Source organism: Cavia porcellus, unplaced genomic scaffold, assembly GCF_034190915.1.
Source record: "Cavia porcellus strain 051 isolate PalLab524CR breed Dunkin Hartley unplaced genomic scaffold, mCavPor4.1 scaffold_14, whole genome shotgun sequence".
Taxonomy (NCBI): domain Eukaryota; kingdom Metazoa; phylum Chordata; class Mammalia; order Rodentia; family Caviidae; genus Cavia; species Cavia porcellus.
Genome location: NW_026947497.1, coordinates 28,966,988 through 28,989,566, shown reverse-complemented (window position 1 = coordinate 28,989,566; position 22,579 = coordinate 28,966,988). Strand labels below are relative to the sequence as shown.

Genomic DNA, 22,579 nt, shown 5'->3' with positions numbered 1-22,579 from the left:
CAATTGTCTATCCTTAATGCTGTCTTATTCCAGAATATCATATAGATGAAATCATACCATATGTATCCACTGGGAGCTGACTTCATTTACTTAACAAAATGTATTTAAGGTTTATGTACATTGCAGCATGAATCAATGGTTTGTTCTTTTTTATTGCTGACTGGTGGTATTCAATTATATGAATGTTAAATAGTGTGTTTATTCATTTAGCTGTTGAAAAATACTTGGGTTGTCTCCAAGTTTTAGGAATTATTTTTTAAAAAACTGGTATAAGCTATTGCTTTTAGTGATTATAAATAAAATGGCTACAGACTGTTGTATAGAGCTTCGAATCACCAATGTACGTTTCTAATTCACTCAACAAACTTCACAGTAATAACATTTCTGTAAGATGGTAATGGTTCCATTTTTTGTTAGTAAATTTCTAATTCCAAAAGCCTTTTTATTGATATAAAGCTTATATAAAATAATACAGTGTCCATTTAGGGTAGTGTAGTGAGGCCACACTGACCCCATTTTATCCTGCACACATCCGATTGACAGTGTTTTGGTGCAAAGTGCCGGCCTTCAAACATCGCCTGAAGATAAAAACATGAGGTCCTGAAAGGACAAGAAGCAAACAAGTTATATAATCTAAGCATGCACAGTATGAGTTTCTTTTTTCTTTGTCTCAATAAAAGCTGCTTGCTTATGCTGTTTGGGTGGCAGGCATTTTGCTGAACCTTGGTGTATGTCCCTTTATTTTCCCTTTGCTTGCAAAACACCTACAGTGGGTTCATATAACTAACACCGAAATGAGAGTTCAGTCATTTTAGAAAGTTCAATTTCTTTTCCAGTGAACTCTCTCTGCTATGCATACTCAGGACCAAACTATTCTAATTTATTATCACCACTGATTAGTTTTACCAAATGAAGAGTTTCCTAAAACATATGATAATATACAATAGAATTTTTATTTCCTTTTATTTGAAATCATGTTTTATGTTGATTAATTTATTTTGTTAATCATTAAACATTATTTTTATTTTTCTATAAATAGTTATTACAATATATTTATCCACTCAAAAGTTGATGGATTTTTTGTGGATTTTCTCACTTTTCTGTTAGAGGCATAAATATAAAAATTAACATCGTGATATGCACATATTTAATATTTTTGGTTACATTCATAATTATGTAAAGGTTGGGCCACTGAGAGGTATATTTCTACTTTGTAACTAACAAGCAGCATTTTAACGTGCTTATTACATTTCAGATACCAATCTGATGGTGATGTGTTAGAGTGTGATTTACTATTCGTCCTAAATAATGTTAGTTTTGTTTTATTTTCAGTTATTCTAATTGGTGGTATGACATAGTTTCTCGTGATTTTAGTTAGCATTTTTCCAATGAGTAAATACTTTGAACAGCTTTTTATTTCTGTACCGAACATCCAACTGTCTTTCTGAAATATTTGCTCAGGTTTTCCGTACATTTTAAACTGAAGTGTTTACCTTTATATGTGTTAGTAAAAATTATCTATCCATTTTCTTTTTAAGTTCTATGTTAGAAAGATGTTTTGAGCATTTTCTCTCAATCATTGGATTTCTCTTTCCTTTTTTTCCTTGAGTTATCTTTATTGAAATGATACTTTTAATGGAGCCCAATTTTTAATTTGTTTTCCTTTTACATAAATGTACCTATTTTTCTAAGAAATTTTGAGCACTGAGCTTATGAACACATGCTTCTAGCTTTTTTATTTCTAGAGCTTTGACTTTAATACTGGATTTCAAATCTATCGTATCGGCCTTGTCTCCTGCTCTCAAATATATTTAATTAGATCCTGTTGGTTGGTTATTAGCCATTGCTTATGATGAGAACTCGCTCATGCTATTCACAACAGAGTTGAGTTTCTTTTTCAACTTTATGAATTGTTATTCTTTTTTAATTGTTGTTTTCATAGAAAAATTTTTAAGACGCAAGTTGAAATGTCAAGTTTATGGTTTGTTAAGAGCAAACAGTTCAATCAAAGAAGAGATGTTTCTTCTTTTATTTCTGATTTACTGAAAAGTTTTATCTAAACCACATTTTATTTTGGCAAGTGGCGAGTGCTTTTTCTCCACTTATATAGATAGTACCTTTTTATTCTTTTGTAATATATTGATTTATTAAGATTTGTTTTCAAATTTTAAAATAGCCTTTTTTTCCTGAGGCTAGTGGATATAGTCTATTTTAGTCTAGCTGTATTTTTTTATGTACTACAGGATTCAGATTGCTAATGTTTTTTGCATGTATATATAAATATGAGACATACTGTTTTATAATTTAATCTATTAAAAGTTTTCGAGGATTTGGATGACAGGATTGACTATGTTAGAAAATTTTAGGTGCTCTTACATAAGCGTATACTTACACACTCTTACCCATAAGTTTGATTAAGTATTTGAGAAAATTCACCAGTTTATCTGTTCAAAATTTGAAGGGGGTTTTTGAAAGAAGGTTCTAACTTATGAATTCTTTTTTAAAAATATTTTATGCAGACATTAAAAGTTTCTATTTCTTTTTGCAAAGAATTGTCCATTTCTTCAAATATTTTAAGTATGGCTATAAACATTTATAATATTTGTTCATTATATATTTAAGGATTATGGACTGTATCCTAATGATCTTTCATTTCTAATCTCGAAGAGGTTTACATTTTTCTTGAATAGTCTTTTTGTCTATTGATTTCATTTATCTTTGTGTGTGTGTGTGTGTGTGTGTGTGTGTGTGTGTGTTTGAGACAAGGTCTTGCTATATCATTTAGGCTGGACTTGAGTTTATTTTGTAACCCAAGCTGGTCTTGAACTTGCTACGATCATCCTCCCTCAGCCCCCGAGTGCTGGGATTATAGGCATGTGCCACTATGCCCTCCACCAATTACAAATGAAAAACAAAACAAAACAAAACAAACAAACAAAAAAAACTTTCCATTAAGTTTTAGTTATATTTCGCTTATTGTTTTTCTAAAAATTTTCACTGTAACTATTTTATTATCAATAATACTAGAGTATAGTCTAAGTTAAAACAAATTGGCTCAGATTCTTTCCCTTTCTTTAGGACAAGGGAAAGGGAAAAAAAGGAAGCAAGGAAAGGATTATATGTGTATAGGTGCACACATATAACTGTATGCATGTACATGTATGCTAGATAGATAACTATACTATTAATCTCGGTTAGTTCATCTAAAAGAACAGCTTGTGCTGATCACTTTTGTGCTTGGATTTTATAGCCTGAACAATTACTTCTAAGATAACAATATACAATATATTAACTAGTGTTCCCTACTTTTATTTTTATAATTCTGTATCGCTATCCTTTTTTTCTGTTTTGCATTTTAGAATAAAAAAATTTGGCTCACATACTTTAGATATTCCTTCCTCTACAACATAAGCATTTAAAATTACATATTACCCTCTAAGTATCAATTTACTTTCATTCCTTATATCTTGTATTTGAGCTTTAAATCAAATGCAATTGGAACATTTTCATTTGTGGTTTATTATATATCCAAGCCTATTTGTTTTAATATGCTATTGAATTTCCAAATAGTTAGAAAAAACAACATGTTTTAAATTTCCAATTCAATTATGTCGGTGTTTTGGAAGGTAGTTTTAAAACTTCGGAATCTCTTGAGTATGGTTTATGATCCTGGAATTATTTAGCATCATGATGATCTACAAATACCAATTAGTTCAGTTTAGTTGATTGTGTTTTTCAAATATTCTACAATTTATGTTTTGTGTGTTTGCTTATAAATTACTCAAGGAAGGATGCTAAGTGCTAAAGAATGTTTATGGATTTGTACTTTTTCTTCTTTTAGTGATGTTAACTTTCCTGTCCTGAATTTTAAATCTCTTTTATTTAGCACATAGATTTGAATATTCAAGTGATAATTTTGTCTTTCTGCAGTGACTCTCTTTAACTCCTATAAAACCGTCTTGAAGCCTACTTTTTCTGATGTTAATATATGTTAACTTCAATGTTTTGATTTAGATTTTACATGCCATGTCTTTTTACATAGTTTTATTTTAATCCTCTCATAACTATATATATAAAATGCATATCTTAGAAGCATTTGGTTAAGTATAATCTTTTAAAATCTGACAATTTCTGCCTATTTTAAAGATTGAAGCTTGTAGTCTATTTCTTATAATTTAATTTAGTTATGTTTAAATATCCATCTTCTTTTTCCTTCTGCATACTTTCTCACTATTCCTTCTGTTATATTCTCTTGTTCCTCCTTTCTGCCATTGTTTACATTATCACTTTTAATTTTTCTTTCCACATTTGTTTGAATCATCATTCCCCAAGATATCCAAATCAGTAGAACCTTGACATTCAAATGTTACATTACAAAATTCAACCTGTACATATAATTCTTAAAGATCTTTTAGTGGGTAGATTATTTTGAGTCCTTCCAATGGATTTTAAATGTAATCACAAGTGTCTTATCAGACAGATGAAAAATAAGAGTTGATAGCAAAAACAAAATAGAAGATGACAATGTGATCATTGATGTATGACAAAAAATGAAGTAACCATGAACAAGAATGAGAAGAATAATACTCTCGCAGCTGGACAATGCAGTGAAATAGTTTTTTTCCAATATACTTCACAGGTAGGAGTTTGCTGACAGTTTGATTTGAACCCAGTAAAACCTGATTCACACTTGTGATATTTAAATCTGCAAGAAAGTAAATGTGTTATTTTATATCTGTAGGACTGTAAACATGTTATTTTATGTCACTAGGTTTGTACTATTATCTTACAGCAACCATAATAAAAAATATTATTGAATAAGATCTTATCTTCTAGTTTGAAAACATCAAGGAAAACATTTAAATGACATCTTGACTATCATTTCTTACTCTTTCATCTTGAAATATCAGTTTAGATGTGTGCTCCCAGTGTAAAGATATGAAGTCATCATATGTATGAGAAGTTAAAAATATTTTATACAATGAAGGTGTGTCCATTGTATTTCACGATTATAAAGTAATAATATAGTATTGTTATTTTTAAAAGACATAATGTAATTTAATTACAGTAATAAATTTATCAATGATATTTATAGTATTACATGCAATGTTAACTTTCATCATCTGTTCTTTAACTTAACTAATCTTAATGTCCTGGAGTTTCGCAGTGACATATGTAGAAAGGTTACAGGCAAATGCACTCACTTGAAATATGAGATGCCAAAGGCCAAAGGATATAAAATCAGTCACTCTGAATCTAAGGTTAAAAAAAACACAAACCAGTATATTTTTCTCAAATCCTAGCATATGCTTTTTAAATGTCACATTATTTTAATGTGTATTTTTGTGTTCGGTATTCAGTAGAAAAAAATCATATTTCCCTCAGAAAAACCATAATGAATCCAGGATTTCCCAGAAGGAAGGGTTCAAACAGGTCGGTTTAGGATTATGAAACATTGGTGGAACAATTAGGTGAAGAAGTTCAGTTCTGAGAAATACTTTACACACAGACATTCACTGAACCCACAGGAAATGTAACCATTAAGGCCCTGTCTGCGCTTGCTGTGGCCCTTCTGTCCTCTCTGACAGGGCCGTGGATCTGAGTGCTTTCAGTCAGGTCGTTCTTTGCCACCCTTCGCAGTCGACAGCACAAAGCAGGTGAGGCTCCACCACTCATCTTTTTTGCAAGATCTTCCTTCATCTGCTACCTGCCCTAGAGACCTTTATAGCTCCTCTTCAAAAGTGTCACATTGGTTGATCCAGCAGAAGCTCCATCTTTAGAGAAATATGGCTTCTGATTTCTCAGTGCCTCTGTTACTGAACTGGATATAGATATTTTTCTTAAATACTTTGAGGCTTATTAATTTTGATTTGTGTAAAATAATATAGCCTTTGCATAAACAATAAAAAGATTTGCCTACAATTTATGTCAACTATACTGTTTTGGTGGTATTATTTATTTTTTTTTTCCTTTCCTTTTTGCAAATTACATGAATCTTTTGTTAACTATTTGAATTATCTTCAGGAAGGAAACAGCCAATGGCATAGTAGGATCAAAATAGAAACAATTTTAACTTAATTTAATATTAAAATATGTGCACTACTCCTAAAGTATTCATAATGGGTTTCTATGGAGTATTTCAGACCGTCAGCAATTATACTTTCTCAGGCTAAAACCCATCATTTCATCTTTGATGGTTGATGAACTCATCAAACATGTCCCTGGTAATGTCATGGTACTTTCTTTGATCTTGTTGATATTGTTTTAACAGCCTTTATATTATACAGCATCAGTCACCAGGGTGAGTCACCGGGCAGGAGAAACAATGCCCTATAGTATATGTTTTGTCCTCTTACTGCTCTTGAGCCTTATCAAAGTGGCCACCCCAGAGGCACTTTACAAAAACTGCTGGGATAAATGAAGAAAGATGCACACTGCTTCAAGCGACACTATGCTGTCTTTTGAGAATCTCTCATAGCTTATTCTGAAAATAAACTTTAAAAAAATTTACAAGAGAATTATTACAAAAATAGGATAGCTACCCAAGATATCTTATGAGATTTCTGTATTAAGGCATTACATTTTAATGTTAAATGTGTTAAATTTAATGAACCAAAATTAAAACCTTATTTTAAATGATAGTGCACACTTTAATTCAAATTTTAAAATATTCTCCTAATGTCATTATGTTTTACTATTCTAAGCCAAATTTGCATCAAATGTTAATTTTGGTAGCCATGTCTCTGTAAGTTCTTATTGGTTTTGACAGCTTTAAAAATTTTCCTTCTTTTGACTTAATCTTGATGCTTTTGTTCATTACTGGTTAGGAATTTTGTGTAATGACTCTTCATTAGGATTTGCCTGATATTTATTTTCTTCTTATCACTTAAAATTTATGTTTTTCTTTTTTCTAGTCTCCTAAAATGAAAACTAAAATGATTGATTGTAGATTTTTCTTTCTTAATATGTATTTACCACTATTAAATTTCTTCTTGAGTACTATGACTGCACCCAACACATTTTGATAAGTTCTATTTTGATTTTCATTTAATTTTTTAGTGCATATATAATTACCATTATCCTTGTGTTCATTTAGAATTGAATTCTTCACTAATTCGTTTGTGTAATTCAATTCTTTATCTGTGATTTTTTATTCTGAAGTCGTATTTCTCGAAATTTTGTAATGTTACTTCACCTTGTTTTTTTCATTAGTGTTAGCACGGTATACTGTCTTCCATTTTGTTATTTTGAACAAATGTGAACCTTATTGGTTTTAACCTACATTTATATTTTATTTTAATTGATTGAAATAATTTTTTATTTTTTTTTTGTGGCACTGGGGTTTGAACCTATTACCTTAGCATAGGTTACACCTCTCAACCCTTTTATTTTTCAGTATTTTTGAGGCTTATTAATTTTGATTTGTGTAAAATAATATAGCCTTTGCATAAACAATAGAGGATTTGCCTACAATTTATATCACTACACTTCTTTTGATGTAGGCTTTCCCTAAGTTGCCTACATGGACTTGATCTTATTGTTCTTCTGTCTCATCCTCCCAAAGTGCTGTGATTATATTTTAATAGATTACTTATATGTTTTTTCAATAACAATAGTTATTTGTAGCTATTTTTCCTTAATTGAAAGAAGTACTTGTTCTACCTTAATATAAAATTTAGGTAAGTCAATTTTATCTCTTTTCTTATGACTTATCACTAGTTTATGTTAACATTAAACAACATTATTCTGCTCTGTGTGTAGGATAGATACCCTAGAGTAGAATATTCTTAATTTTTCCTAGCTATTCCTTATAACATTGCCCTCTTTAATATCACTTAATCATATGCTATAATCACACACATTGTTATACTTTATTTTCTCAATTAAAATTATGAAATTGTGAAATTATAATATCTTTTTAATGCTTCTTTTTGTACTTCCAAGTTTATGTCCTCTGTAACATATTTTGCCTGAAAAATGTCTTTGACAATTTCCTAGTTATTTGATATAAATGTATTCCTAAATTTTTTGTCATTATCGTTATTGAATTTGTTGTTTTAAGAGTATATCCTGTAGATAACAGAATTTTATTTCCCCTTATACTTTTTAAAAATTTAAACATTTGGTTCTACTTTCCTGATTTAATGATATCTAATGAGAGATTCAGTGTAATTCTTGATCTTATTCTTCTAAAATGAGTTCTTTATATCTCTAATTTCATTTAAAGTATTTGTTTATCTCTTTGTCTTCCTTGATTTGATTATTCAAATTTGAATAATATATCTGTGCTTGTCAGTTCGCATATAGTATACATTGATGTATTTTATTTGTAAATTTCTTGTATTTATCTAAACATTTGGATATTTAGTTTAATGTCTTTCATTAATTTTAACACATTCACATTCACTATTGTTTCAAATAATTCTTGTTTTTCAGTGTTTCTTTCTTTGACTTTTGTTATTTTATCTATGTTGATCACAACTTTCTATATGATTTGAAATTTTCCGTTTTATTTTTCTTCTTGTTTCATTTTTTATTATAATTTTTTTCACTTCATTCCTGAAATTTTTTATTGGTATCACTTCCTGCTCACTGTTTCTTTCTTTGAGCATTTAAAAAGGCTACTGTTGAGTCTATCACAGAGAACCTATCATTGTTACATAAATCTGTACAATATTCTTTGCTTTTTCTCTTAAAATTTTCAGTTTAGTTATATTACACATGTGTTTTTACTTGTCACCATTTTTGGACAGCATTTAACATTTTAGTAATAGTCAGTTTAGAAGTGTGATTTTGATAAATCCAACATCTTTGTTTAAGTTCTCAGGTTGGTTTTGTATTTTCAGGTTTCCTCTACTACCCACCACCTTCTGCTTGTCATCGTTTTTTTGGTGAAAGCAAGATAGGTAGTATCAGAAAATGGGGAATGAGGGTAAAGTTTCAATAATGTGAGAATTTATGTTAATCTGGCATGCAGTTGAATTTTGTCATTTTCTGCAGCTTACAAGCCACAGAGTTTACATTTCCCTGCTGTTCTTTTCATAGATATTCTTTTCTAATAATTTAATTTGTTGGTACATTTTAACAATGATGAGTTTCATACAGCAAATCTGTGCCTTTACATGATACATCTTTGTTCTATTTTTCCCATTCCTCTACCCTCCTTTCAAATCTCTCTTCTCTTTATTTATAAAGCTTTGTTTTATTTCCCTTTTTTCTTCTTTATGATATTTTCAATTGTTTTGGGAAGAAACAAGAAGGAGAATAGCTAGGCCAAATGGAAATTTTCCTGACTTTGGGCATCTCTAACTACTGCTTCTCTGATAGGACATTTATCACTAGCTTTTCCAGTTCTTTCTGTTTCCAAATACAAGCCGTGTAGATATCATGCTAAAATTTCAGGCAGGGAGGCTTTCTAAGATCTTGTAATTTATCTTAGTATTTCTATGATTGGTGTCTCTGGTCTGCGACCTTCATAGCTTTTTCTTCTGTTGCGTAATTTTTTTTCATATTAAATGAAAAATAAAAGAGGGATATGTTGTAGGACAAAGGTTTTTTCTTTCAATCTCTGAAGGAAGATTGTTTTGTCTGAAAGGAGAGTAGAACTTTGTTAGGAAGAATACATGTGACACAATTTTCAGTGCTTAGTCTTTTTTTCTGTTCCTATAGTCTTAAGAAGACTTTTCAGTATCTTTTCATAATGGATTAACATAAATGCTATTGAAGCATGAATATTCCTTGCAATCAGCTGTCCTCATAAGTTTCACAACTTTAAAGTATAAATTTTATAGGTAAATCTTAGGAAAATTATTGATTTTAGGTTACATTAGTTGTTATTTTATTCTTGTAAAGCAGGGATTGATGTCAACCTTCTGTGTATACTGAGACTGAAGCTAGAGGCCCTACAAATTTGTTGTTGTTGTTGTTTAGTTACTTTAGTGTATAACAAGTATATCTCAGAGTAAACTGTTTTTCTGGTCTAGTATTCTGTTAAGGGACACTAGAAAGTAAGTTACAGAAATTTTACTTTTCCAAGGTGACTTAGAAACTTTTGATCCTACCAGTCTAGTAGCTTGCAAGTCATTTTTGCCCTGTTAGAATTAACGTCTACATCTTCAGGTTCTGCATATGCAGTTCTTTTGATAGCATGTGATACAGTGATATCAATTCTAAGTTATAATTTTTTATTTTAAGTTAGAATTTGAAGTTGCTCTGGAGATGAAAGTCAGTATCTGGGAAGGTGATATTTTGAGGGCTAGGACCTCAAAATATTCCACTATGACAAACCATAGTGGAAACACAGTATGGAGAACACTTCTTTATTGCAGTGTGCACAGAGTAGCATTATCCATTTTCTGTCCAACAGTTAAGGACAAGAGTTTATGGAAATGGTGAATAGTATTATAAAAATATGCAAATATAAGATAATTTACTGTGTCTCATTTGACAGTTTTATAGTAAATAGCATTACTATGCTATTGTATTATGTGCATTGTTTAATACAAATGTATTTTGGGTCTAATCATGTTTCATTCACTTATTTACCTAATATTCACAGAAAATTTTAAATATTACCTTCATTTCTAGTAAAATTTAGGCAACTTGCCATATTTCTTTCCTTGAATAATTAAAGGATCCTGATATAGCATTTTTATTTATTCATGGTGCTTGTAACTTTATATGCCTTTTCTAAAACCTCCGCTTGGTAGATATAGCAAGACTGATGTTGACATGAGATCACCTATCACCTGCAACATGATTTTTATTCCCCACTGAATGCATTTTACACCAGGAGGAGAAAAATATTTTGCCTAAAATAGACGCAAAAACTCTTTTCTCAAAGATGCTTATTTTTACTAAATCCCTAGGTTGTCCGGTGCTTACAGAATGATGTTCCTGGAATTTTCCCTTTCATTTCATTTAACATTCAGTTACAAACCCTATCGCAATATATAGTTTCGTTTTCCACACCCATACACCCACATATCTACTAACATTAGTTTTCTGGTGGCATCTTCACATTTTATATAATTGTTGATGAAGCCACTGCTGACACTGAGAATGTCACTGGAAATTCCTGAGACATTTTGGAGGAAAGAAAAGTGTTATGTAATTATTTGCTCAAAATATAGCAACAGCAAGTAACTAAGGAGGCAGTAACTATATAACTTTCAGTTTTTAAAAATTCACAGTCTACCAGTTTGAAGAAATGCATTCATTAAAGGTTTCATTAGACAATTTAAAACTATAAATTATACAGTATTGCTCATTTAGGAGACAAGATGAAAATATCTACTCAGCAGAAAAAAAATGAGGTATGATTTAAATTGGTTGGCTTTGCAATCAGAATGTTGGGTATAGTTGCTGATTTCAGATTATGTTCGGTAGTACTGAGATGACTGTATTCGTAAAAAATATTTTTCATGCGCATCTGTAATAGTTTAGAAATCTACAGTTCTCTAAATAGTCATAACAAAACGTTCTGACCACCGTGGAAAAATAACATTACATGGCATGATATATTCTTCTGTTACACAGTTAACTACAAGTGCTTCAAGTCTATCTAAAATATTATAAAGCTAATTTAAATTTCTACTAAGTGTCCAAGTATATGAAATTATAGCAGTGATCATTAACTCTATGTAGAGGCAATATTTGTTCTGAAATTATTTAATTATTTAATTTTTGTAATTTATGAGTATACCTGGTAATCTTTCATTGTCTTTTTAATAAATTGTTAATATTGTTTACATTTAAGCATTTTTCCTTTACTGCAAAATAAATGAATTCTTGTGTCGTGTTTGACTATTATAATTTGCACTACCAGTTCATGAATTTTAGATTAAAAAGACCGATTGTGCTTGGTAAAACATGTGAAGAAAATATTATTGATGTTGTCATATTCTAAGTTAAAAATATAAGTGGAAAACCATGTCATCTTGGGAAAACTTATGAAGAAAATATTATTGATATTGTCATACTCAGTTAAAAAATATATGTGGAAAACCATGTCATCTGTTAGCTAGGCAAGTTTTTAGAGTTTTATGCATATCTGCTTCAATATTAACATATAAAACCACCTCCAATTTTCATCTAGTGAATTTTGAAGATGAAGATTTTTTATTTACTTATTATAATGCCTCTGTACTTTAGAAAAAGTTTCATAGATTTTTTTGGTACCAGGAAGCAGACTCAAGAGTTTGCATTTACCAGGAAGGCATCACAGATCTATTTTTAAAAAATAATATATTACAAACAATATATTTCAAATATTTGTAAATAAATATAAAATAATACTCTATGTATTTGTGTAGGATACATACATCCTCTATGTATTTGTGTAGAGTATTATTTTTATACTTATTTACAAATATTTGAAATATATTGTTTGTAATATATTATTTTTTAAAAATAGATCTGTGATGCCTGCCTAGTAAATGCAAACTCTTGAGTCTGCTTCCTAGTACCAAAGAAAATGAAAAAAAAAATGTATGAAACTTTTTCTAAAGTACAGAAGCATTATAATAAGTAAATCAGAAATCTTCATGTCACACTACTTTTAACTAACGAAAGTAGTGTTAATGTCACACTACTTTTAAATCTTTATATTTATTGTGATTTAATGACAGTATTATAAGAAATATTATTTCCTTTTTTAAAAATGAGAAGACTATAGCACAGAGAAGTTAAACAAATAACCAATGTCAGAGCAGATTCCAAAGACAGGAAATATACTTCACAGAAGCCAGAATTTTTGTTATTTTTTTTTTTTTTTGAATCAGGAATTGAACTCAATACCTTTCACTTTTCAAGATGAGCTATATCCCTGGCCCAGAAGCCAGAATTCTTAATAACTATTTTATGGTTAACCTTTTATTCCATAATTCTAGTGCTTCAAATAATTTTAGTTAAAAAATTTGTATAAATTATTAAGGCACTATAGCCTCTGTTCTTCATGTATTTGATGAAAGCATTGTTTTGCTCTCTTAATTCATAATTTATTATTACAATAATTTTCTTAAATCTCCAATAAAATCTTAATACGTACACTCTTGAATGTTTGCCATATTTGGAACTTTGCACATACTGCTACCCTTTTTTTCCCAGCTTTTGCTAACCTATTCTTACTTGGTAGCAGAATGGATGAGTAGATAATCTACATCTTGAATGCAGTTTTCCTGTGTAGTGGACATTCTTGTGATATGCAATAGTTAGTTCATATTCTGTATATACTTCCACAGATTGTGCAAGTTGAAAGTGTCTTGGCTAATTTTACTTGTCTCTTCTTTCTCCCTTCTGTCTAGAATGTAGTAAAGATGGCTGGAGCCTGAATATCCATCTGTGACCACGAAGTAACCCTCAGAATGGTGTTAGTGTAGGTGTAAGCAGCATTACAGCAGCAGGCTCAGTCCCTGAGGCTTACACAGCGCAAAGTCTCCATTAAGGCCTGGATTTTCTTCCTTAAAATGTTTATGTGAGAAAGCAATAAACTTCAATCATGGCTAATGCACTATTATTTTGAGTTATTTGTTACTCACTGCCAAACTAGGTTGAAAAGTCACCAAATGTTTTTGCCAAGTTTCTACACAAATAGAAATTGCTACTCTGCTAAATCAAAATTGAGTAATATAGCCCATATTTTAACAGAAAAATTTCACTACCTTTCTCCATATCAAAAATACGTTCATTCTCAGATAATGTGCTTATATATTTAGAGTGATGGTATTATGGGTGGGTTGAAAAGATAAAATCGCGTATTAGGATGGAATTGCTAATACCCCCTACAGCATTGTACCCTTTCCCTATGACCCTGTTCCTATAACTAAGTGTGGCATTTAAGGGGCTGTGGTTCTCCTCAAGATGTTGGACTCATCAATAATGGTTGATATTTTATGAAATCACCTCTCTTGTTTAAGTTGTGTTTGACTAAGTATAGATATAAAAATATTCATCTAATCAGTTCATGGCAATCAGTATTTTGAGCTAATGTTTAAATTAAATTGATGATACCTACTTTTTTGTTATTATAGATGAAACAGGAATAGCAACACAAGAAAATTACTTTTCTCACCTTAAATAACTCATCACAAATTCTCTTGTATAAAATACACATTTTATTTGTTACTAAAACTGATATATGAATATATGTCCTTCATTATTAATAACAGAACATAGGTATTATTTGGCAGATTAATCATTTATCATTATGATGCATTTTCTTGACAGAAAAATACATATCATTCATTATTCATACTGTAGAGTTCCACATGCAAAGAGAAGTGAAATATTTTGGTACATTTTCAGGTATGTTTACATGAATCACACATTTAAAATCTTACTGTAGCAATACGGGGTCATTGGTGTGGCTCATTTTGAATGCACTGACACATTTAAGGTACATTTTAAGGCAGTAGATATAAAAAAGAGAAAGATTTGCCTTCTAAATAACAGGTCAACATATTAAACTAAATGTATTTATCAAAACAGTTAAAACTATTACATACTATCACGTGTGATATTGATAATTTTCTAGTAATTGAAATTGAAAATTAGGTCCAGCAGTGTAGATCACAGAAAGAGCAAGTTCTTAGCACCTGGGAGGCACTTCATTCAATAGCCAAATGAAAATTATTGCAAATTATGCTTTTAATTGGGAGAACTGGTTAGGCAAAAAGTAGTAGCAAGTTGAATAAACAAGAAAATTGAGCTTTTAAATGATAGTGAAATCTCTAGAAATGAGATGCAAAAAGCTCTATGTAGAATAATGAGTGAAATACACAGTGAAAGCTTAATTTTGAAAAAAAAATTACAGTAGAAGACATCGCCACTAACCTTCAAAAATCCTGCTGTTTGCTTGGAACACACAGCCATCATTTTTGCAGCAGTTGTGGAAGTTCTCTTTTGTGTGTGTGGGTTTTTTTTTTTTTTTTTTTTTTTTTTTTGTCTTTTTCATTTTTATCAGTACCAGGGATCGATCTCACGACCACCTGCTTGCAAGGCAAGTGCTTATGCCGCTGAGCTAAACCCCCAGCCCCCTCTTTTGTGGTTTTATAAGATGTGTTGAAACACACAATGAATTTCACTGCCAAGTTCCATCCAAGGAAAGGCAGAGTTTTACAAACATGGTGTAGCTTCATCTACTGTGCTTACCATAGCTAGCATCATATGACATTTGCTTTTTTATCAAAATAAAAATGACTAGGGTAGGTAAGTATTACAAATCCAACAGGACGTTGAATCAACTTGACATTGAATCTCAAAATATGTCACTAGTGCATTTGAAATGAATTAATATTTTGAGGAGAATTAATGGCGGTTTCTCTTCTATTAAAACAGATTTTTAATTTGAACCTTTACCATATTTTTCTATCACATTTTGTATTTTTTTGCTTTTTTTTTTTTTTTTTTTTTTTTAGACAGTGTCGCACTGAGTAGTTCAGTCTGGGCTTGAAGTCACTATGTAGCCCAGGTTGGCCTGGAACTCACTATAATCCTGCTGCCTCAGCCTCCTCAGTGCTAGAATTATACACCTGAACCACCAAGTTTGCCTTAAAAAATCACTTTCAGAAAATCATTAACTTAATGTGATTTTTGTGAAATTATATATATATATATATATATATATATAATTTTTCTTGGTATTAATTTAAAAATTATGCTACTATAAATATTAACTGGGTATGTTAATGAAAATACATTATAGACATATATGTCTCTAGAAGATACTATGCTTAAAGATATTTAAAAAACTTATCCATGTACATTTTACAAAGTAGACATTGAGTGTATATTATGTATTATGATTAATGTGTGACTTGGTCAGCTTTCTCATTACTGAAACAAAATCCTGATTCCCACAAGTTTGATTTTTTTCTTTTCTTTTTTTTTTTTTTTTTTTTTTTTTACTGGAAATTGAACTCAGGACCTCATACATGCCAGGGAGGTGCTGCACCACTGACTGAGCTAAATCCCTGCCCCGGTGCCCACAATTTGAAAGAACAGGGGTTTGTTTCCTTTAGCTCAGGGGCAGAGATTTCATTTCATACAGGATACTCCAAAGCAGAAACATGGCAGAAGGTCACGGTGGATTATAGTAACTCAATTCATGGCATCCGGGAAGCAGAGAGCAGGGAAAGAGGAGGAGCCAGAGCCTGGGGACCAGAATTGCCAGCAGCTTGGCACCTCCATATACCACCTCTTCTAAGAAGATATTGCCTCCTGATAGCCCAGTTAGCCAAGATGAAGGTTTGTGCCTTCACAAGCAGTTATGTCTTCAGGGGCTTCTCAATCCTGTCAAATTGACAACTGGGATTAACTGACTATTTTATTTTATTTTACATGAGGGCAAGATACTTGTTGACATAGGGTTTCAGTAGGGCAACCAACATGACAAATGTACATGGATGGCCCTGCAAGGTGTGGAGCCTAAGGTGCCACAAGTATATGACTGTGTGAAGGAGTCTTTTGTCTTTGGAAAGCCATGGATGGCATAGTTGTCCAGGGGAGGAGTAATGCAGCCAGGCAGCGTCCCCTTAGCAGGGACCTTAAGGGTCCTTAGGGTGCAGGGCACAGTCTGAGTTCAGAAGTTCACAAGCACAGTGGACACTGAAGTGATCCAGGCTCCTGCCAGGGCATGTGTTGGAAGGTGTGAAGTCAAGAGGCACCCCAAAAGCTGGGGTTCCTTTCCTCTTTGGGTTCCTACCTGCTGTTGGCCTGGGTCTTGAGCAACTTCCTGGGCATCCAGGGCTGCAGATGCTCTGAGCCTGAAGTCATCCACCTCCACTGACACCAGCCTGTTTTGCCTGCCTCAGGGTTGCCTGGGGGCCGAAGGTAGCCTCTGCCTCACCTTGAAGGGACTGGAGCTCCTCTGTGGTGCTGGCCACCAGGCCCTGGACGTGGATCACAGCCGCATTTCTGTCATCTGGTTGCTCCACAATGCCTCTACCTTCTGGGTCAGCTCAGTACAGTGGCTGGCCTTAGAAGGAGTTGAGCTCTCTATAGCTCTGGTAGGAACAGTGGCTCAGTGCCTCAAAGTTACCCAGTGCCTGGATCCAAGCCTGTTCTGGGTGCAGGCCCAGTGACTTGCTTGAGTTTCCATGCACCCAGTCTAGCTTCTGCTCTTCCACAGCTGATGCAAGAAGCACCATGGCTGCAGGCCTCCCCAGCAGACCAAGCTGGGAGGGAGGCACCTCCCACCTTGTGACTTAAATTTTCTCAAATAAGCAATCATAATAGAACCTTGGAAGCAGATCCAGTTATTGGTATGGATCTTTGCGGTGAACATGCCTGCCTTTGTTATGAGTGTGCTGGGGTTTGTTTTGTTTTGTGTTTTGTTACCTGAGATCCAACTCAGGACCCCGCGTTTGCCAGGCAGGCAGGCGCTTATGCCACTGAGCTAAGTCCCCGGCCCGGCCCTATGCCTGATCTTTTTTTTTCCCACCTAGACAGTCTTACGTTTGCACAGCTATGGCACCAACCAATACATCTCAAATCCAAATCAAGGACTTGTTCTACCAGAAAAAATTTGACCTTAATGACAGCTTCTTGGCTTACTTAGAGAATCGAATAGAGAAACTCTTACAGTTATCTGCCGCACTGAACCTCACTTGTTCCTTCACTAGAATACTGTGGTGCCACCAAGTAAACTATTAATGTGTGCAAGTGTCTGTTTTGTTTCAAAGGCTGATGCAATTGCTAATTGAATGTTTTCCAGATTTAGGTAAGTGTATTATGATTATTGAGGATATAGCAATGGTTTTAGTGAACATTTCCATGTACTGAATTTCAGTGTGCAAAGCAGATTAAAAAAAAATCATTCATTCCTTTAAATACATATTTTTGGAACCTGTTTTTGTGACATAGCCCTTTATTATAAAATAAAGAGAATACTATTAGAGTTACATAAAGATTCAGAAAACTAAAATTGGCAGTGTGCTACTTTTTATAGTATATTTGTGGAGTTTAGGTGAGACTTATCTTTGCTTTTGGGTTTTGCATTAGCTATGTGTTATGTTGTTCACTACTATTTCTTTCTTTTCTTTTTTTTTTTTTTTTTTTTTTTTTTTTTTTTTTTTTTTTTGGTCTTTTTCCTTTCTATCGGTACCGGGGATCGAACTCACGACTGCCTGCTTGCAAGGCAGGCGCTTATGCCGCTGAGCTAAATCCCCAGCCCCCTCACTACTGTTTCTTTAAAATTTCACTAGAATTTTATTATCAATATTCTTGTCTTCTCATTACATACGTTCAACCTGGCTAATTTCTCTGATTCTTTCTTTTCTTTTTCTGTGTTTAATTCACATATGCAAATATGTAACATTTCCATCTTACTTGAAAAACTGTTTTAAGGAAACTAGTTTCTTTCTGTCTTCCTGACTTGCTAAAATTCATTGTCCTGGCAATTATGTGATGATAAAATTCAATGAACTTTTCCAAAGTTGACTATGTTTTCTTACTACCAAATGCTGTGTATATCATCACTTCCTAATCTGTACCTATGAAAGCACCTGTGCATAGCTGGACATTTTCATTCACAAAAGTGACTGCATTAAGTTTACAAATGAGAAATTATGCTAACTGTGCAACTGGCTGCCTAGACTTCATCAATCCAGCCAATTCATCATTCATGCTTTTTATATATTCATAAAAGATAAATATTTCCCTGCTTACTTTAGTTATCATGTCTTTCCTATTGGTGAAAACCAAAATAGCCAATCACTCTAATTAGAGAGATGTCAAGTTCTGCTTTGATGGGTTTCCTAGTACCATCTGCCACTAAGGTTCTTCTCAATTATCTCTCTCCATCCATATTAAATTACTTGCAGTTCATAAAGTTTATTTTTGCTACAAATATTTTCCCTTTGAAATACTTCACATCACTACACCTGTCTTCCTCCCTCACCATCATCAGTTTCCACATCTCCTGAGCTGAGCAGATAAAACTCATCCATTTTTCATGAGTAAAGTCATACAACATTCTTGGGGAAGTTTCAGGAATATAATTTACTTGAGTTCCAGAAATATAAGGTGCCATTATTTCCTTTGTTTACAAGAGCACTTTTTGTTTCCATTTATAATGACTCCAGAGACTTAATATTGCATTTACAGATTTTGTGTCAATTTTTTCCAAAAGAATGAAGGCATGTTTAGATTATATTAAATTAATTACTTATACCATTTAATGTAAGAGCTTTATTAAATCATCACTGAATAAATTAATAGATCACAAACTATGATGAATTATATGTACTATATATAGTATTTGACCACAAAAATTCATTTATATTGCATTTTAATAAATAAGCCCAAGAAATGTATAACATTAAATACAGTAAAAATCAAAACTTTACATTTGAACACAAAAAAGTAATCCTCTAAAGTATTAACTGTATTAGTAGCAATGTGAGAATGAACATATTAGTGCAGATATGTTTATAAAATGGCTTTATTTCAGTCATCAAATAGAGAAGAATTACAGACAGCTTGTGCTTTGTTTCATCCATGTCACCAGAAGCAGCAGAATTACAGGAAATGACTGGGTTTTTCTGCAATTCAGTTTTCTAAAGAGACCTAGTGACTTATAAATTCATGTTTAGCAATGAGCCTTTATGAAAATTCAGGCTATGATTGTGGGTTTACAGTCTAGATGATCACAAAAGTCATTTTTATAATTAACTTTATTTTAGTAATATGAGCAACTAGCATATTAAAGAAATGAAGGCTTTGATTGAAAGTTTTCCAAAAATTTTCTTCCTACATGATGAGCCATTTTTAAAATATTTTTTAATACAAGTTCCAAGTAAATTTTCCATTTAATGGGTATTCAAGATACTTCAGGGCCAAGGATATAACAGTGGCATGGTGCTTGCCTGGCAAGGGTTAGGTCCTGAGGTCAATTTCTGGTAGTAAAAAAAACAAGATAATTCAAAGTACAATATAAAAATGTGATTTTTTGATTAAATAAAAGTTTTGTTAATACTTGGGAGAAAAATGTTAATATATGTATAAGAAAATAACTTTTATTTTGTCTAGGCAACAAAATTATTTTGCTAAAATCCACATATTTTGTGAGAAAAATACATGTATCTAATTTGTGCTTTGCAAAATAAAATGACTTGCAGCTGTAGCTCTAGTTTTCAAAGTAAATGAAATCCTGATCTCTTCTTGCAGATTACTTCATCAATTAAAATAAAAGAAGGGGAAGCATTCCTTATTGTACATAGTGAAGGGATAACTGGTATTCCAGGATACATACATAAGACAGATTCTTAGTGGCACACTGTATTAAATTTGCTCTTTATTTTATAGTAAAGCATCTTCTCTAACTTCAGTTATGGAACTGTCTCTTGGAGTGTACCTCTCCATTTGGACTTGTCTGATTAGTTTTGTTTTATGCATTGGCGATGTCTCATTTGTGAATAATATTAACTGCTTTTTAGTTTATATGTTATTCTATTATTTTGTTCTTTCCACCATCTAAACATGATTTTTCTTGTTTCTTTGTGTCTTTGTGTGTTTTTCCTTCTGAATTCTGAAGATGTCTGGCAGCCATTTAAGAAACAGCTAGAGAAAATAAGGAATGTATTGGGAGCTGCAGTGCATTGGCTTAGTTTATACTAGTGATTTCTATGCCTTTAATGATACTCTTGCAAAAAAGAACAACATTAAAGAGAAAGTGGTTAAAGAGTCATTTCTGAAGATATTCATAGACATTTCATATACTAAGAGCCTTGCTGAGGGGTTTTTGAACATAAGCTATTTATAGTATATGATCCCAATTGTCAAGGATAGACAAAATATTTGTAACTCAAAAGACAAGAGATATACACCGGCTCATTATTATTAAGATAATATAAATTGTTTGGATAAAATTAATCATGCAGCTGTGATTTCTTGAAGAATCTGAGGATCTGACAAAGTAAGGCAATTCAAATGATAAAGTAGATAGATGAAAAGTGATTTTGTGGAATCCATGTAGCACTGGAAAATATAGCATTAATAATAGTCTATGTCACATTTTTACTATATTTTGGCAATTACCTAAGCTATATAAATGAAGTTTCTTAATTTTCATAAATATTTATAAAGAAATTATTTAAAATTACACAAATATTTGAGATGCAAAAAAAATCCACTTTAAAAATATTATTAGCAAAGTGGCTGGCTCAAAAATAGGTTCATACCCAACAGAATTACCGAGACAATTCAAGTGCTTCATAATTTATTTTTGAGGAAGTGGGAATAGGACCTGAGAAGATGGTGGATTGATAAGTAGCATGGTGAAGAGCCTCTCTGAGCAAAACAGTTCAAATGCTAGAATTTACCATGATGGAGAAGACCAGATGAAAGGAGAGGGATTCTCATGACCTAGGAAGAAACTAATGAAAAAAGAAAAAGAAAAAAAAAAAAGGAAAAAAATGTGGACAGAGAGCTGGTGCTAGACATGCTCTTACTGGAACTGGTCCTGTGCTGTGCTAGGCATCTTGGAGTCAGACTACTTAGATCTCACTGAAGTCAGAGTCAGGCTGAAGTCAGGAGTTGGCGAGCCCAAGGCCCTCAGCAGGAGGATGCATCACAATGGAGAATGGAGCCAGCATGGAAATCTGCACTAACCCAAGGTGAGTGCTCAGAATTTGGTCCTCCCATGGGAGGGGGTGAATGGCTGGACAACATATTGGAATTGGGTAGCAGAAGCCTGAACGTGGATTCAGTTGGCCACTTGTGGCACAGACCCGATTGGTGGGATCTGCTAGGTTTGAGTCATGTCCCTGGTTGGGACCCAATATCCAGGAACAAAATTGCTCTGGAAGTTGTCCCAAATCAGTTCTATCTGTGCGGCACACACTAATGTGATGAATCCCACTAGATGACTGGCTCGGAAGGGAGGGGCCAGCCTCCAACACCCCTGCTTGCACCTCAGTGATCAACAGCAAACTGGAGAGGGCAGCAATCTTTAGCCAGCATACTTCAGAAGAACCACAACCAATATGGAAAGGGGTTGGGACCTCCACCATACACCTGTCTGGAAGAATCCAGAAATGTGACAAGAGAAAGAAATGAGAAAAAGCCTCCAACCACCAATCCAGGCAATATGGGTCCAGGAAAGGTAAATATAGAAGAGATCGAGGGCAGCAAACATGCAATATTGGACACGACATCAGTTGACATAAAGAAATATCTTCATGACATTATGGAAGAACTCAAAATGAAATACTGAAGTAAAGATATAAGAAGATTTATAAAAGAAATGTTAAGCACCTCTCAAGAAGACACAAATGGAATGATGGAGGAACACAGATAAAGGAGGGAAAACTTCAATGAAGAATATTTTAAAAATCTAGAATACATGAAACAGATTCAAAGAGATTACCAGGAAATGAAAATCCCCATTTTAAGCTGGCAAAATTGCTTGACAGAAACTAAAGATAGATTATCAAAACTTGAAGATCGGTTTGCAATGTGTGATTGTGAAAGCAAAGATCTCTTAAAAATAACAAGGAAACTGGCAGTAACAATACAAAGGTTAGACGATGACAAGAGGATCTATAAATTAGGAATAAAAAATGTGAGTGAAGAAGCAGGA

At 32.6% G+C, this 22,579-nt stretch overlaps 1 long non-coding RNA gene across 1 annotated transcript; it reads left to right on the top strand.

The window, feature by feature from the left end:
- The first annotated feature begins 10,985 nt into the window (after positions 1–10,985).
- Positions 10,986–13,510, top strand: LOC134470391 (uncharacterized). The gene is made up of 2 exons (XR_010039243.1): positions 10,986–11,315; positions 13,305–13,510. It is a non-coding gene; the product is annotated as an uncharacterized LOC134470391 (long non-coding RNA).
- The last annotated feature ends 9,069 nt before the right edge of the window (positions 13,511–22,579 follow it).